General features: G+C 41.9%; 1 protein-coding gene across 3 annotated transcripts in view; it reads left to right on the top strand.

Annotated features, from left to right (window-relative positions):
• The window catches only part of PDE4D (phosphodiesterase 4D), a 634,082-nt gene that overhangs the window by 174,461 nt on the left and 442,775 nt on the right, over positions 1-16,846 (top strand). The gene's annotated exons all lie outside the window — the stretch shown is intronic.

The following is a 16,846-nucleotide window of genomic DNA, read 5'->3' as shown; positions in this document are numbered from 1 at the left end:
GTATTTTAAATTGTTGTGACCCACCCTGGGATCTTAGGGTGAAGGACTGGTAAATGATGCAGTTGCTGTACGTGTTCTAAGAGTAATGTGAATTGGGATCTTTTGGCAGAAGTGGTAGACTCTCGTGGCAGATTGATTTAGTGATTTACACTCACACAGGTCTTAAAAATGGGGTGGGGTTTATTGAACAAACACAGGATCAAAATACACACACACACACACACACACACACACACACAAACACACAAGTGCTTTGGCTTGGAAGTATTGGCTAAATAATCCTAACCATGACTATACTAACATACACACACGCAAGAATCAAACATGCACACAAGGCATAAGGGTCTGAAACAATGATGGAAATAACTTCAGGGTTCAGTGCAAGGCAATGTGGAGGTTTGGGGGGAAAGGTGTGTTCAGCACTGCTTGAAAAGGCAGACTAGGTACTATTATGTACTGCTGAAATGAACTTAGTGGAGTTAGGGCAGGACCGAAATACTTCTTGAAAATTTAGTGACCTGCACAGATAGGAAGAGGGAGCAGGCTTGAAGGCTATAATTTGTAGGGTGAGGACCTACAAAAGACAAGATAGAGAGAAAAAGTTACCTTTCCCAGCCCTGATGGGCAATAAAACTGGCATGCATTGGAACTCCTGGGTCAGACAGAACAGCAAGGAAAGCGAGACAGAAGTAGCCCTACCTTATTAAACTTTCTAAAGCACCATTTCAGCAAGCAAGGTTCCAGGGAGACAGCAGACTGGAGGCAGTGAAAGAAAACAGGGTCTGACCCCAGGTTCCATTATGAAGCTGAGGAATTTCAGGCAGTAGGTGGAACTGAGCAAAGAGAACAATTTGATTGTGAAGCTTGGAGTTTATGTATCCTCCTAAACAAACACTTCAAAGCAAGCTCCTAAACTGATTGGATGTAGGAAGGCATGATCCCTGGGCAGTCTTGCCTTTTCTGTACCTGCTATAGGCCTGCACTTAGTTTTTTTTTCTGGAGACCAGTTGTGTTGGTCACTCCTTAGTTGGCATAATTAAATTTAGACTCTTGTGCGATGGGCCCGTTTCCAGAGGGCTACCTGATTGTAATGTTGGCATGGTCAGATTGCATTGCCCAAGGACAAAACTTGTGACATCACCTCTGATGAGTTGGCCAATTTCCACTAGGAAAGCTGCCAGCACCTCCTTGCTTTTATTGCAAAGTAAACCATACTGAAGCCATTTGAAATCCTATAGTCAGTTCTGGAGTGGAGTAACTCCCAGGTGCTTATAGCTAGCAGCCTGCCAACACTCTTCCCCTCCAGTCTCTCCTCCCCTCTCCTCACACACACAGAGCACCCATAGAAGCTAGTTTCTGGTGGTGCATTCGCATGGTGCTTTGGTATATGTGTGAATATGGGGACCACATTGGCTAAGATGGTCATGTCAGGTTTTTCCCCTACCCAGCTGATTTTTTCATCGGAATGCATGTTGTTGTTCATTAAATTTATGTGTTACCAAATTATGCTAGTGTGTGCTCAAGCAAAGGATGTTTGCAGATTTGTATCTCTTTCATGTAACTCACAACTACTATGTGTCCCGTATTCTGCATCAGAATCTACATTTACCATAGCGTTGCTTCTGTTGGAGTGAAGCAAATCTCAATCTGTTCATTTTTTGGCAGAAGGCAGGGAGACATCCTGTGTATCAAACCACTCTTCAATAGCAATGATACAACTGATCATTAGTTTGCCTGTCATACCTAGTCTTAAGCTACGGTATATTAGGTTATACATTATAGAGAAAGCTGCATCAGCTTGACCATGATCCAGAGAGCTACTTTAGACACAGACCAATTGCTTTTGCACATCCAGTGGACATTTGGCTCTTCCCTCTTAGGAAAACAGACTCCCACATTATAACAGAAATTGCTTCTAAAACTACTCTTTCAAAAAGTGCTTTGACATACTTAGTTGGAAGGCCTGCTGTTCAGGAAACACAAGTCCAAATCCCTACTGGGTGTGTAGAGATAATTGTGTGGTTCTTCAGGGCTCTAATCATTGCCAAAAATAACATCATAATCAGTTTATAACAGCTCAGACTTTGCTTTGATCATTCAGTTTCTGAATGATTTCCATAATCATTCATTTATTTTTGCTCTTTTCTATTAAATAATCAATCTGCAAAAGACCACAGCTCCTCTGCTGCAACCTCCTAACCATAGTCATCTTGTCTTCAGTTTTACTTTTTAAAACCTTTCTTGACCACCTTTCCAAGAAGCCCAAGGGGACTTTCACAATGATTAAAATTAGAGCTGATCTGAAATTCCTCAGAAGAGATTTTTTTTTCCTGAGAATTTTTCTTCTTCTCACCATTTCTGAAGAGAACCATTGTGCCAAATGTTCTCCAAATGTTCTCCACCATATCATTGAAACTGTTGTGATTTCCTTCAGAACAGTGGCTTCAGACTAGGCTTCAGAACAGTGGCCAGGCATAGGAATTTCATTTTGGCCCATCCTCCCATAAACTTTCCTTCTACTGATTCTCATCCTCAAAGAGCCAGACCCACCCCTCTGAAATTCAAGCTTAAATCTTCCACCAACAGAAGTTCCTGTCTGAAATGGCTTAAGCCTGGGACCTGCTGGTGAAGGACAGGTAGCAGCAACACCAACTACCCTTAAGATAGCACAGCTTGGCTTTCCATTTGCTGTAAGTCCCTAAATATACTGCCAAACTCTTTTCTGACTATGACTCTGGAGTAAGGATTGGGAAGAAATTTGATTCATTTAAATTTGATTTGAGGGAGAACCCTATCAAATTCACTTTTCAGATCCTTTGCAAATTTGTGTATATTAGGAAATGTGTATATCGGGAATGCTGATGGGTTTCATGCCAGGGAATACTGCTCAGAAGAAGTGAGAAGTCAGAGAAGGCTCAGGCATGCCCTGGGATGCAACAGATAACCAGGAAACCAGGAGAGGGCTGAGGGCTGAGAGAATGTGAAACCTCCCAGTCCCTCCTGGGACTTTGCTTAGAGAACAGCTCCCTAGTAGGCTTCTGCTCAGCTTTGCTCCAGATCCAAGTTACTCTCACTTAAGCCCCAGCTTTAGCTCTACGTCTGATTTGTCCTATGCCAAAGAATGGAGAACTGATGATGGATGTACATGTTGTTTTAAGTGGTTAAAGCAACAGTAGGGCTTCTTCTTCTTCTTCTTCTTCTTCTTCTTCTTCTTCTTCTTCTTCTTCTTCTTCTGCATATTGGCCTGTAATATAAGAGCTATAGTCTGAATCCAGGTCCTTCACCCTTGATTTTTTTTAAAAAAATATATCCTAGCAAGGGTATTTTTAAAAATAAAAATAAAAATGGATGTTTTAAAAACCAAGCAATTCCAATAAAAGAGAAGTGAGGGTGAAAATTGTCGATGTCACTTATTTGTCCTGGGTCCAGAACAGAAATGAATCTAGTGATTATCTATTGGCATTTGCTGTTGCTTTCAGTACTCTCCTCCTCCTTCCTTCTTCTATCCAGTGAGTGAGTTTCAGTATCCAAACAATATGTGATTGATTACATTTCCTCCCACTCCATCCTATTTGCAATGCATTTCTTTTGCATTGAAATTAATGGGGTGGAATAACATAATAGCTGAATTGATCTGCTAATAATAAAGTAAAAAATAATTGATTCAATAAAAACAATTTAATTTAGAACTTGCAGTGGATCATATTCTCAATTTTTAAACTGATCAATTCTGGATCCACTCCTCAATCTAGATCAGTGCTTCATGCATCTAAAAGACTTCTGCAATGCTTGCAAACATGCACATTGAACTAACTGGTCCTGACCTTCCGTCCATGGCAGCAAATTACCCGTCATATAATGTGAGATTGTTGGGGTGGAAAAACGAAGGCAAGTGTGATAACAGAGGACAGCATTAAGTGCCTGGTGAGTTCTAAAAGGGAAAGATAGGAAATGTCACAAACCCATTGCCTTTTATGATTGCTAAACTGTCACATGTTCTGGTAAACTGCTTCAGGCTGGATTCCTGAAATGCACTCTATGTAGGGCTCGTCTTGACGTTGGTCTGGAAACAGCAGCTGGTGCAAAATGTGGCGGCTCAACTTTTCACTGGAGTAGGGTATCACCAACACAATTCCCTGTAGTTGAAAGAATTGCAGTGATCACCAATTAGGCACTGATCTAAGTTCAAGGTGCTAGTTTTGGTGTATGAAGCACTATATGGCTTAGGACCAGGATACCTGAAAAATATTCTCAGCCTTTTAAGTTGAGATCTTTTCCACTCTGCAATTGGAATAATTTTAAAGATGCTTTAGGGACGTTTTTGGTGTGTTTTTAAAATTGATGTATAACTTGTTTGCCAATTCAAATAATAATAATAATAATAATAATAATAATAATAATAATAATAATAATAGTTAACCTGAGGTTTTATTTCACATAAACGCACTAACTTAATTTGGCTGTATTTAATTTTAATCTTTTAAGAGAACTGTTATTTTGCCTGGTAGCTGAATAGCAATGGTTGCTGCTTAATAAGGCTAATAATTCTATATAATGAGGACACCTACAGATGGCTCAGTGGTGCCTGGGTCGTTAGTGTGCTTTCTCCATATGGCTAGGGTGTTTGCGAGGTCTGAGGCAGGGTGAGGGACCCAGAAGTGGAACAATGCCTTCCTACTGTGAGCTTCCGGCTGTTATTTTTGCTCTTATTGTGGAAGCTACACAATACTGGAAGTGTCTCTTAGCAGCAGGAGAAAGGGGATTGAAATACATTTCTGTCCCTGAATGGAGAATGCTGGTTCCTCTTCCTGTCGACTGCCTTTTCACCATGGGGAGGGGGTCTGTACAGTGTCTTCCCCACTAAACTGTAGATCTCGCAGTCCTACAAATTAACAAGAACAAAAGGCTCTCTGCTGAGGCATCCCAATTAAGAGGTTTCTACTGTAGCCCCCATCTAGTTGAAACAACCAGTCCTTTCAACGCTTTGATGAAAAAGGTATGTCAAACATCATTTAATTAAGAGGAAGGCCCCATTAGCACATTTTTCATCACTGCGAGACATTGCTCCCTTTCAATCAATATGATACAGGGACAAGCAGAAGAAAGGAATCCCAGGGTGAGAGTCTTTGTCGGAGCAGGAATTACAAGTGGATTTAGCTGATATCCAGGGATAGGCCTGAGTCTGAAGAAGGAATGAGAATTTTCATTGTGCAATGAAGTCCAGGACTGGAGTCCTAATTCAGAGAAGGCTTAGGGGTACTTGGAAGCTGCCGAAACCTGTGAAACTTCAGAAATGGGTTAGTGCTTAGTATAAGTAGCAGAAATAATAAATTTGTTTTGTTGGTAGCTACATGGGAAAGCCTCTAGGCAACATGCAATAAAGCATAAAATCATAAAAACAATCAACATGACTTATAAAATGTACTGCATATGTCATAGAATCATAGAATCATAGAGTTGGAAGAGACCACAAGGGCCATCGAGTCCAACCCCCTGCCAAGCAGGAAACACCATCAGAGCACTCCTGACATATGGTTGTCAAGCCTCTGCTTAAAGACCTCCAAAGAAGGAGACTCCACCACACTCCTTGGCAGCAAATTCCACTGTCGAACAGCTCTTACTGTCAGGAAGTTCTTCCTAATGTTTAGGTGGAATCTTCTTTCTTGTAGTTTGGATCCATTGCTCCGTGTCCGCTTCTCTGGAGCAGCAGAAAACAACCTTTCTCCCTCCTCTATGTGACATCCTTTTATATATTTGAACATGGCTATCATATCATCCCTTAACCTCCTTTTCTCCAGGCTAAACATGCCCAGCTCCCTTAGCCGTTCCTCATAAAGCATCGTTTCCAGGCCTTTGACCATTTTGGTTGCCCTCCTCTGGACACGTTCCAGTTTGTCAATGTCCTTCTTGAACTGTGGCGCCCAGAACTGGACACAGTACTCCAGGTGAGGTCTGACCAGAGCAGAATACAGTGGCACTATTACTTCCCTTGATCTAGATGCTATACTCCTATTGATGCAGCCCAGAATTGCATTGGCTTTTTCAGCTGCCGCGTCACACTGTTGGCTCATGTCAAGTTTGGGGTCAACCAAGACTCCTAGATCCTTTTCACATGTACTGCTCTCAAGCCAGGTGTCACCCATCTTGTATTTGTGCCTCTCATTTTTTTTTGCCCAAGTGCAATACTTTACATTTTCCCCTGTTAAAATTCATCTTGTTTGTTTTGGCCCAGTTCTCCAATCTGTCAAGGTCGTTTTGAAGTGTGATCCTGTCCTCTGGGGTGTTAGCCACCCCTCCCAGTTTGGTGTCATCTGCAAATTTGATCAGGATGCCCTTGAGTCCATCATCCAAGTCGTTGATAAAGATGTTGAATAAGACCGGGCCCAAGACAGAACCCTGTGGCACCCCACTAGTCACTCTTCTCCAGGATGAAGAGGAACCATTGATGAGCACCCTTTGGGTTCGGTCAGTCAGCCAGTTACAAATCCACTGAGTGGTAGGAAAGTCAAGACCGCATTTTACCAGCTTCTTTACAAGAATATCATGGGGCACCTTGTCAAATGCCTTGCTGAAATCAAGGTAGGCTACATCCACTGCGTTCCCTTCATCTACCAGGCTTGTAATTCTGTCAAAAAACGAGATCAGGTTAGTCTGACATGACTTAATTTTCAGAAATCCATGCTGACTATTGGTGATCACAGCATTCCTTTCTAGGTGCTCACAGACTGTTTGCTTAATGATCTGCTCCAGAATCTTCCCTGGTATTGATGTCAGACTGACTGGGCGGTAATTATTTGGGTCCTCTCTTTCCCCCTTTTTGAAAATAGGGACAACATTTGCCCTCCTCCAGTCTGCCGGGACTTCGCCTGTTCTCCAGGAATTCTCAAAGATGACTGCCAGTGGTTCTGAGATCACATCTGCCAGTTCTTTTAATACTCTAGGATGCAGTTCATCTGGCCCTGGAGACTTGAATACATCTAAACTAGCCAAGTATTCTTGTACTATCTCCTTAGTTATTCTGGGCTGTGTTTCCTCTGCTGAATCATTTGCTCCAAATTCTTCAGGTCGGGCATTGTTTTCTTTATCGGAGAAGACTGAGGCAAAGAAGGCATTGAGGAGTTCACCCCTTTCTGTGTCCCCTGTTTGCATTTCACCATCTTCTCCTCTGAGTGACCCCACTGTTTCTTTGTTCTTCTTTTGCTACAAACATACCCATAAAAGCCTTTTTTGTTGCTTTTAACCTCTCTAGCAAGCCTGAGTTCATTCTGTGCTTTAGCTTTTCAGCACGTCTACACGTGCTGGCTATTTGTTTGAATTCCTCTTTGGTGGTTTCCCCCCTTTTCCATTTTTTGTACACATCCTTTTTTAATCTTAACTCAGTTAAAAGTTCTTTAGATAACCACCTTGGCTTCTTTAGGCACCTTCCATGTTTCCGCCTCATTGGTATTGCCTGAAGTTGTGCTTTTACTATCTCCCTCTTAACAAACTCCCAGCCATTGTGAACTCCCTTTCCTTTTAGTATTACTCTCCATGGGATCTCACCCAGCACTTCCCTAAGTTTTATGAAGTCGGCTTTCTTAAAGTCAAAAAATTGAGTCCTAGTATGCTTGGCTGCTCCTTTCCGCTGTATAGTAAACTTCAGAAGAGCATGATCACTCGCGCCTAATGATCCTTCCACTTCTACCCCACTAACCAGGTCATCAACATTGGTTAGGACCAGATCTAAAATGGCTGTTCCTCTTTTTGCTTCTCCCACTTTCTGGACAATGAAGTTGTCTGCAAGGCCAGTGAGGAATCTGTTTGACCTTTTGCTCTTGGCTGAGTTTGACATCCAACAAATATCTGGGTAATTGAAGTCCCCCATTACTACTATCTTCCTTCCTTTTGCATGCTTGGCCATCTGTTCCAGGAAGGCATCATCTATGTCCTCCGTTTGGCTTTATGTATTTATGATGCACATATAAAATGTTATACAAATTTAATAAATAACATACATTTGTGGGAGAGGGTTAATGATTTGTTTTTACTCTTCTTTTGTTGTGCAGTATATGTTCTCATTTTATATTTTTATGTTGTGACCCGCCCTGGGATCTTCAGATTAAGGGTGGTATATAAATTCAAGAAAGAATAGATGGGCTTAGCAGGGTGGTTCTCTCCCCCCTGGTTTTAATATGGGCTTGAACACAAACATGTTCCCAACTCCCCTGCATTGTACATTGGTCTGCAACTTGCTGTCTTCATATTTTCCTACACATAAAAAGAGCCCTGCTGGATCAAACCAAAGTGTCTTGTAGTCCAGCATTCTGTTTCCAGAGTGGCCAGTCTGGGAAGTCTCTGGGAGATCCACAAACTGGACATGAACACAATATCACTCATGTTTCTTAGTGACTTGCATTCAGAGGTACATTGCCTTTGAAACTGGAGCTAATATAGCCATCAAGACTAGTAGCGACAGCCTTATCCTTGGTGAATATGCCTAATCCCCCTTTAGAGCTGTCCCAAGGGCATTTTTGGAAACTTCTTTGCATAGCAAATGTGGCTTACTTTCCAGACTTTGTGCAGTGGCTTTTGCTTCTTCCACTGTGGGTCTACTGTCTCCATGCACTTGTCAGTCAAATTCCCCTAGTAGCATCCGTACATTGTTTAAGGGGTCTTCAGGCAGTATTTATTGCATGTGGTGTGAGTGACATGCAAAAGGGAACCCAAAACAATGGTCCATTACTTCTATCTTCTTCAGTTACATTTGTAATAAAAGCATCCTTTTTAAAATGCCTAAATGGCCTTGGTCCTTTATACCTGAAGGAGTGTTTCCACCCCCATCTTTCAGCCCGAGATCCAGCGCCGAGGGCCTTCTGGCGGTTCCCTCATTGCGAGAAGTGAGGTTACAGGGAACCAGACAGAGGGCCTTATCGGTAGTGGCGCCTGCACTATGAAATGCCCTCCCTTCAGATGTGAAGGAAATAAGCAGCTATCTTATCTTTAAAAGACATCTGAAGGCAGCCCTATTTAGGGAAGTTTTTAATATTTAATGCTGTATTGATTTTAACACTCGATTGGGAGCTGCCCAGAGTGACTGGGGAAACTCAGCCAGATGGGCGGGATAGATATAAATAAATAAATAAATAAATAAATAAATAAATAAATAAATATAATAATTATTATTATTATTATTATTATTATTATTATTATTATTATTATTATTAAATTGCCACTAAAATCCATAAGACTTTTGTAAAAGATTGTTACATGGTTATGCACAATGAGGACAGCCAGAGCTGCCTCAGTCATTGGGGGTGGGGGGTGGGGTGAGGCTGCCACCTCTGGCACCAGAAGCCTCCAATGTGTCACCCCCCTGAGTACGCCGCCGCCTCCACGGGAGAAGTGGCGCTGGCAACAGTGCCAACGTTGGGCGAGATGATGCTGATTTCTTGCAAGGTTATCGGTGAAATCACACGAGATATTGTGACATGTGTGAGATCCCACATGATATCGGGGAGATCTCATTGGAAATGGACACAATCTCGCCCAGAATTGCTGCAGAGGTGGCAGGGTGGGTGGGTGGTGCAGGCAGCAGCGGCAGGGTAGCATGGCGCTTCCCATTTTGCTTCAAGCAGTGGAATGGAGACAGCTGATGGGGCAGTGATGGAATGCACCCACCACAAGCAACCTGCATGGATGAAGCACTCCTCTCAAGGGCTGTCATAGAAGATGGAGCACACTTGTTTTCCTTTCCTCCAAAAGACAGGACTAGAAGCTGCTTGTGGAATTTTCAGGGAAGCAGGTTTCAGCTCAGCATTGGGAGAAACATCCTAACTGGTAAGAGCTATTTGAAATCCAGCCTCCCACCCAGTCCAATGTTTTGACAAACGATGCCTAGACATTCATTGTAGGTGGCAGAGGGGGGAGGATCCATTTTGATTTCCCCCCCCAAATGCAGGTCTCAAAATATGTGAAAGAAATTTGCAGTCCTTATTTTCACTCTAATTTCTTAGTATGCAAACACATTTTGAGTATAATATACTCTTTGTCAGAGACAATAGCCATGTCTTATCTCCTGAATGAAGAGTTTCTTTTTGAGGGGAGAGCACAGGGGAGGGAACAGGTCCTCTTTCAGGAAACAAGGCGTGACTATTGTTTTTGACAAAGGGTATATCACACTCAGAGCTCATTAGGAGTATTTAGAAACTGGAGTGCAGATGAAGCACCATCTATATCCAGAGAGCTTGTCTGAGATTGATACTGCTGCCCTCCTTCCCCCCATGGTGTATGACTGCTTTTTAGGGTCAGTGGGAAGGCAAACGGTGTTTCCGTGCACCGCTCTGGTTCGCCAGAAGCGGCTTAGTCATGCTGGCCACATGACCCGGAAGCTGTCTGCAGACAAATGCCGGCTCCCTCGGCCTATAGAGCGAGATGAGCGCCGCAACCCCAGAGTCGTCCATGACTGGACCTAACGGTCAGGGGTCCCTTTACTTTTACTGTTATGTACTGAATTGAATAGGATCCAAACTGCAGCAGTCTGACTGGTCCTAGAACAATAGGATTCAGAATGCAGCAGTCCTAGAACAATGCAGCAGTATGATTGGTTGGCAGGAACCACCCAATCATGCTCCAGATAGAAGTGAATCCACAACCTGATTGGCTTACAGTAGAATTCCGGAATTAGCCAATCATGTGCAGCCCATTGTGTAAATAATGTATATAAAGCAGATACTTTGAGGGGACATTCATTCATTCCTCCTCACCACTATGAGCTGAATAAAGAGCATGAAATCACTTTGCGACTCTGAGTATATTTCATTTACCTAGAGATGTGTGGGAGCTTGGTGTTGGAATTCCTGAGTTGAAGCACCACGGTGCAGGAGGCAAAGGATTAAACCCTGGTCTCCCCACATTGCAGTTGTGGTGTAAACTGCCGCCATGGTGAGGCCTTAGTCGACATGCCTCTTCCCAAAGAAAAAAATCTGAAAAGGAAGTACAGTATGTCAGAAGCTCCAAATACTGAGCATCCATAACTCATCCCATTTGAATCTTGTTCAAGTAGTACCTCTAGCTTGGAGGTAATTTTGGCAAATCGTGTACGGAGAGAGGCACATCCACACTGGCAAATAGTGAGAAAAGAAATGGCATTGTCATGCTTCATTGAGAAGAAGGGGGGGTCAGAATAACATTCAACTCCTTTCTCCCTAGGTCTTTTACAGTCGTACGCATGTTTTATGCAATCTCATGCATGTCTACTCAGAAGAAAGCTCCACTGAGTTAATGTGTACCACAAGTGTTGCCAACATGGTGCCCATGGGCACACTGATGCCCCTGAGAACTTCCCCTGGTGAAGGTGGTTACCTTTTTCTTCCTTGAAAAGTACATAAGTGTTGAAGAAGGATGAGCGACACTTTCCCCTATTTCCTCTTTCACTTCTATGTGCTTTCTTATGGATTGGATTCTACTAGAGCTGACTTTTGCCCGGATTCATTGGTAATGCATGCACACTTTCCCCACTTCTTGTCTCCCAGGGGCTGGCTGAACTGGGGTTGAGGAGCGAACAGAGAGCTGGCCTTCGTGGCATTCACTCTGAAGCCCAAATGTGCTCACAGGTGCAAAAAGGCTGGCACCCCCTGGTGTATAGGATTGCAGCTCTAGAGTCTGAAATTGGGCCAGACTAAAGATCCTTCCTTGCCTGTCTTCACTTGGCCATTTCTATCATGGGTCATCAGCCTGTGGACTGTGATAGTTCAGAAATAGTTCAGAGAGACTCTGTTTGCCATCCGGGGGTGGGTGGTTTCACTTGTGCTGGCCCACCTCCAGCCTGAGGAACCTTCAGAAGGGCGGTGCTGCCATGGACATTATGTGTATGAGATGAATAGAGTGGAAGATTATGAGTCATGGGGGTGTGGAGAGAGTGTGTGTGAACTGAGCAGGGCTTACTTTACTTTTTGGGTTGCTATTTTGTTAATGTTAAAATTGTTTAAAATAAATGCTGTGTCGATTTGTTAATTATATAATATGACTGACTTTAATTGTGATGTTTAGCTTATTTTTTAGTCGTTGCTTTGTTAAGAGTGTTTTATGGATTGTACTTGTTTCACTGATGACAGATAGCTCAGTTGGTAGAGCATGAGGCTCTTGATCTCAGGTTGTGGGTTTGAGCCCCACGTTGAGTGAAAGATTCCTGTATTGTGGGGGGTTGGACTAGATGGCCCTTCTAACTCTAGGAGTCTATGATTCTAATTATTCTGTGTGATTTATGCTGTATTTGTGATGTTCTATTATGTTCTATCATGTTATTATAATTCATTGTTTGTAAGCCGCTTTGGGATTCATTTAAATGAAGAGCGGAATAGAAATAAAATCAGTCAATCAGTCAATCAAAACCAAATGGCATGTCAGCAAGCAGGGACCTGCCTGCAGTATTCATGGTGATAGGCAGTAAAGAGGTGCCTTGCATTTTCTAGTAGTGGTAGTGGTTAAGCCATTGCAAGGAGTGTAACATTTTATAATGTTTTGCTTTGATTTGTTTGTTGTAACTGCTACTTTATGAATGGACATATTAATATCCTATTACCTGCCTAAAGCCTTTGGGCATGGATAGAGTGAAAAATCTAAATTAATAAATCTGTGTATTCATATGGCAAACTAACCAGCCAATATGAAAATGAGATTTCCTGCATAGTTTATTTCCTCCTTTCTTAATCGTCTGCCAAGATTCTTTCCGTTCGTGAATATGAGATATAACAGGACAGTAAAAAAAAAAAAAAATGCTTTAATTCAATTTGTTGATTATAGTGAATGAGTGATAAGATATTTGATCAGATAATACACTTTCCTAAGTGCTGTGGTCTTTTGATTGCTTTCTGTTTCGTATAGTTCAGTCATAAAGTCAGATAAATTAGAGATGGGGGTGTGGGAAAACCTTATCCTTTATCCAGTTAATTCTTTTTATGGTACTGGAAATTGAGACAGAGCACTTGAAATCTTTTCTCGCTCTATATCTCCCAGCCAATGCATTTTCAACCATTTCTTTTGGGAGAAACATCCGTATTTTCAAGGAACCTAAAGACAGACCAGATGCTTCTTGATAGCTACCATATTTTTCACTCTATAAGACGCACCTGGCCATAAGACGCACCTAGTTTTTGGAGGAGGAAAACAAGAAAAAAAATATTCTGAATCCCAGAAGCCAGAGGAATCGCTGTGCAGCGAAAGCAGTGATCCCTCTTGCTGTTCTGGCTTCTGGGATAGCAGTGCAGCCTGCACTCGCTCCATAAGATGCACACACATTTCCCCTTACTTTTTAGGAGGGAAAAAGTGAGTCTTATAGAGCAAAAAATACGGTACCTACATTTTTCCTCATACTGTTTCTTCCGTGTACACTTTTCTTTTGGCTCAGTGTTTTAGTATCTTGGTTGTTGAATATTTATACATGGTCACTGTCAAACTCATGTAGTTTCTTAATCCATTAGCTATATTCAAGGCAGGCCCAAGATACTTCACTTCTTCCAGTGAAGGATGAGTAGATGGTTTCCCCCTATTCTACATACAGAAGCTGATCCAACTGCCAGTTGACTGTTACTCTGAAACTAGTGATGGGACATCATCCTCTACTGTGCCCAAGGGCACCAGACTAGTTTAAGAGTGCACAGGGCCTGCCTCTTGGCTTCTGCTGCCTGAAGTGGCTGCTTCACTCTGCTTAATGGTAGGACCAACCCTAGCTACATTTAGGGACTTATCAAATTAGTCATAGGGAACCATGCAACGGGAACACAGGAAACTACTTATAATGAGTCAGGCCACGGCCCATCTAGCTAGTATTGTCTCCTAGTGTGGGTGATTCGACCCATCTCACCACCTGAGGCAAAGCGGGAATTGCCACTTCCTGGCCTGCTGAGCTGCATGCACCCCATTTCTGCTATCACCACTACTCCCTGGCTCTTACCAAACTCAGGGGGAGCCGGGGAGCTGATCGGTTCCCACCACCAGGGGTGTGGAAGACAAGTAGCAAAGCCACATGCTGAAACGCCTCCCTCTTAGTCCCAACCAGCATGGCAAGTGGTCAGGGGTGATGGGAGATTGGCAAGATCAACATCTCGGAAGACCACAGGTTCCCTATCCCTGATCTACAACCACTGATAGTGACTCCCCAGGGTTTCCAGCAGGGCATCATGATGATGGTCTTTGCCCCAGTTATCCCAGGCAACATGGGCGTTTTCATTTTATTTGCTATATGCAAACCATTGAACTTGTTTATATGTAGACCTTTCACTGAAATGAATAGGGGAATCCTTGCCCTTAAAGGGGAAACATTTGGGTAAGCATTGGAGCTCTCACGCTCATAGCTACTACTGAACAAGGGCTTTTGAAGTCATTGGGTGCCAACCATGGATCTATGGCTATCTTTTCCCAGCCTCATAGCTGACTAAGTATAGGAGGGGTTTGTTTTTGCAATTCTTTGGGCCATTAACATAATAATCTAGTGAGTTTACTAGCAAACATGTTATTTTATGTTTGATTTTCCTGCATGCCTCAAATGACGTTTCCTTTTCCAAAAATAAATCTTACTCATGTTTATATAGCTTCTTTGTATTTTTCCCTTTGGTTAGAGCTGCTGCAGTCACAAAAAGCCTTCACCTGCTTCGAAGTACATTTATTTTCATTTTAATAAAAAGGAGAAGTAATCGGCAGAGTTGTAAAGGCTCCAGAATTACAAATTTAAAAAGTGGAGGACAGTCAGTTGTTACTACTCATTGCTTTGGAGTCTCGGGAACCCCTATCTGTCTGGTTGTAAACAAAGGGATTATCCAGAGTTTGATGCCTTTGTGAAATCTGATAATCTGACTGCTGGTGGTACCCAAATACCGTCCTAGAAGAGGCCTTGCCTGTGACAAATGTATAGGTCACCCAGAGCAGTCTGTGGGACATAAACAGATTTTGCTTCTAATATTTCCTTTCAAGATACTGAAGAAATTTTTAGATTCAAAGCCCGAAGCCAGATCCCATAGATGCCATTAAGCAGGAACTATAACTGATTCAATCACTGTTGCTAAAAGCTATCTCAGAGAGTAATTCTGAATCCAAAGGAATATTGTGGTAGGGGCAGGTTCTCCTTTTAAATGACTATATTGAAAATGGTTTCATAATTAAAAAGACAGAAAATTATTTTAAGATTTATTGTGTCAGATATATGGATCTAGTCCATGTTGAAAGTAGGCTTGAGTTACAACTGATGTGAGAAAGAAAATATTTATTTAAAACTTTGTAATATTTTTCTAGGGTTCCAGACCTTGTAAGAGTTGCTTTTCTAAAAGGCCCAACCAGTGTCTTTAAGGTGTTCACTTTTGATGAGCAGGAAAAGATGGCTTGATTGATGTGCATTTGGTCCACTTACCTACTTTAAATCCTACCTTTAAATTTTTAATTTGCTTCTAGTAGTTCCTTTATTTTTCATATTATGGAAGCATGTATTCTGTGTGGGGCTGCCTCTCATATTTGGTAGACCAGCAGGGCAGTTTTCCTTGCATTTTCCACAACTTGGACATCTAGGGCAGATGGGAAACCTGTGCCCCTCCAAGGATGGGGAAGAATTAGATTTGGTCTTCATCTTTATGTGAATTGACTTAATTCTCATTTCCAGCACTACTACACGTATTGAAAATCCTTCAGATTTCACACTCCTTAGAATTTTATGAGACAGTTATTGGATCGTAGAACATACACATTACAAATACAATTCAGAAGGTGTACATTTAAATAAATTATATATGTTTAGATTCTGAATTTTTGTACTGAGCAGTTCATCCTTACTCCATATATTGCTGGGCCCCATCTTCCACTATCTCTGAGCATTTGCTATGCTACTGGGGAAGATGATAGTTGGAGTTCACCAGCAACATCTAAAAGGCTCCAGGTTTCCTAAACTAGGAAGATAGCCCTTGACTCAGATCTGCCTTGCTATAGCCTCCGATTCAATCAAACACACCAAACACTCTCTCTTACATGCTGTTCAAATGGTAACTCACAAAATTGCCTTTCATGTTAAATTGCCAGGTTTATCCCAGCTACTTAGTCTTAATCCCACGGTCAGTAAACAAACCAACATGGTGGGTTCATTTTATTCCCAACACATTTCCCTTCACTACCAGGTTACTCATTACCATCAGCACCTGAATGCAATAAGCAGGCAACTTATCAATTCAAACCATGAGGACTGTGTAGAGACAATTAAGGTAGCCAGGTGACATAGAGTTTATTTCCTAGAGTTCCTATAAATGATGACAGATACATAAACACCAAGTCCTTCTATTTTCTGGTTTAATTACAGTATATTTATTATTTCTGTATATTGCTCCTCTCATTTAAGCCCATGTAGACCTATTAAAAAGCATTGCCAGGAAAATATTGCAGGGACCTTTCAGAGTACCATACGTATAAAATGCAAGGAAATGATGGGGTTGTCTAGGAACTACATTAGACCATTAGTGCATAATGCCGTAATATGTTTTAATGAGCACTTGAGTAAATGCATAAGCATTAGCATGGAAGTTCTGTTAGAAGCAATAGCAATAATTATGAAGTTTCCATTTTAAATTCAGAATAATTGCATTTAGGGATGTCCAATAAAAGTATTTGCTGTAATGTAGTTCAGAGAAAATAAACATGGTACAACAGAAAGGGAAGAATCTCACTGATGTGAGTATCTGGATTCTCACAGACTTCAAATCACATTGGAACTCTGTATGCCTGTTCAGCAAGAGCTGTATGCTCAGTACAGAACAATTATGATAGCAAGGAATAATACAATTGTAGAGTTGGAAGGGACCCGAAGGGAAATATATGTTGACATTTAACATGTACC

This window comes from Podarcis raffonei, chromosome 11, assembly GCF_027172205.1.
Source record: "Podarcis raffonei isolate rPodRaf1 chromosome 11, rPodRaf1.pri, whole genome shotgun sequence".
Lineage (NCBI taxonomy): Eukaryota > Metazoa > Chordata > Lepidosauria > Squamata > Lacertidae > Podarcis > Podarcis raffonei.
The sequence above is the reverse complement of the archived record's forward strand: the minus strand, read 5'-3'. Positions and strand labels throughout refer to the sequence as shown.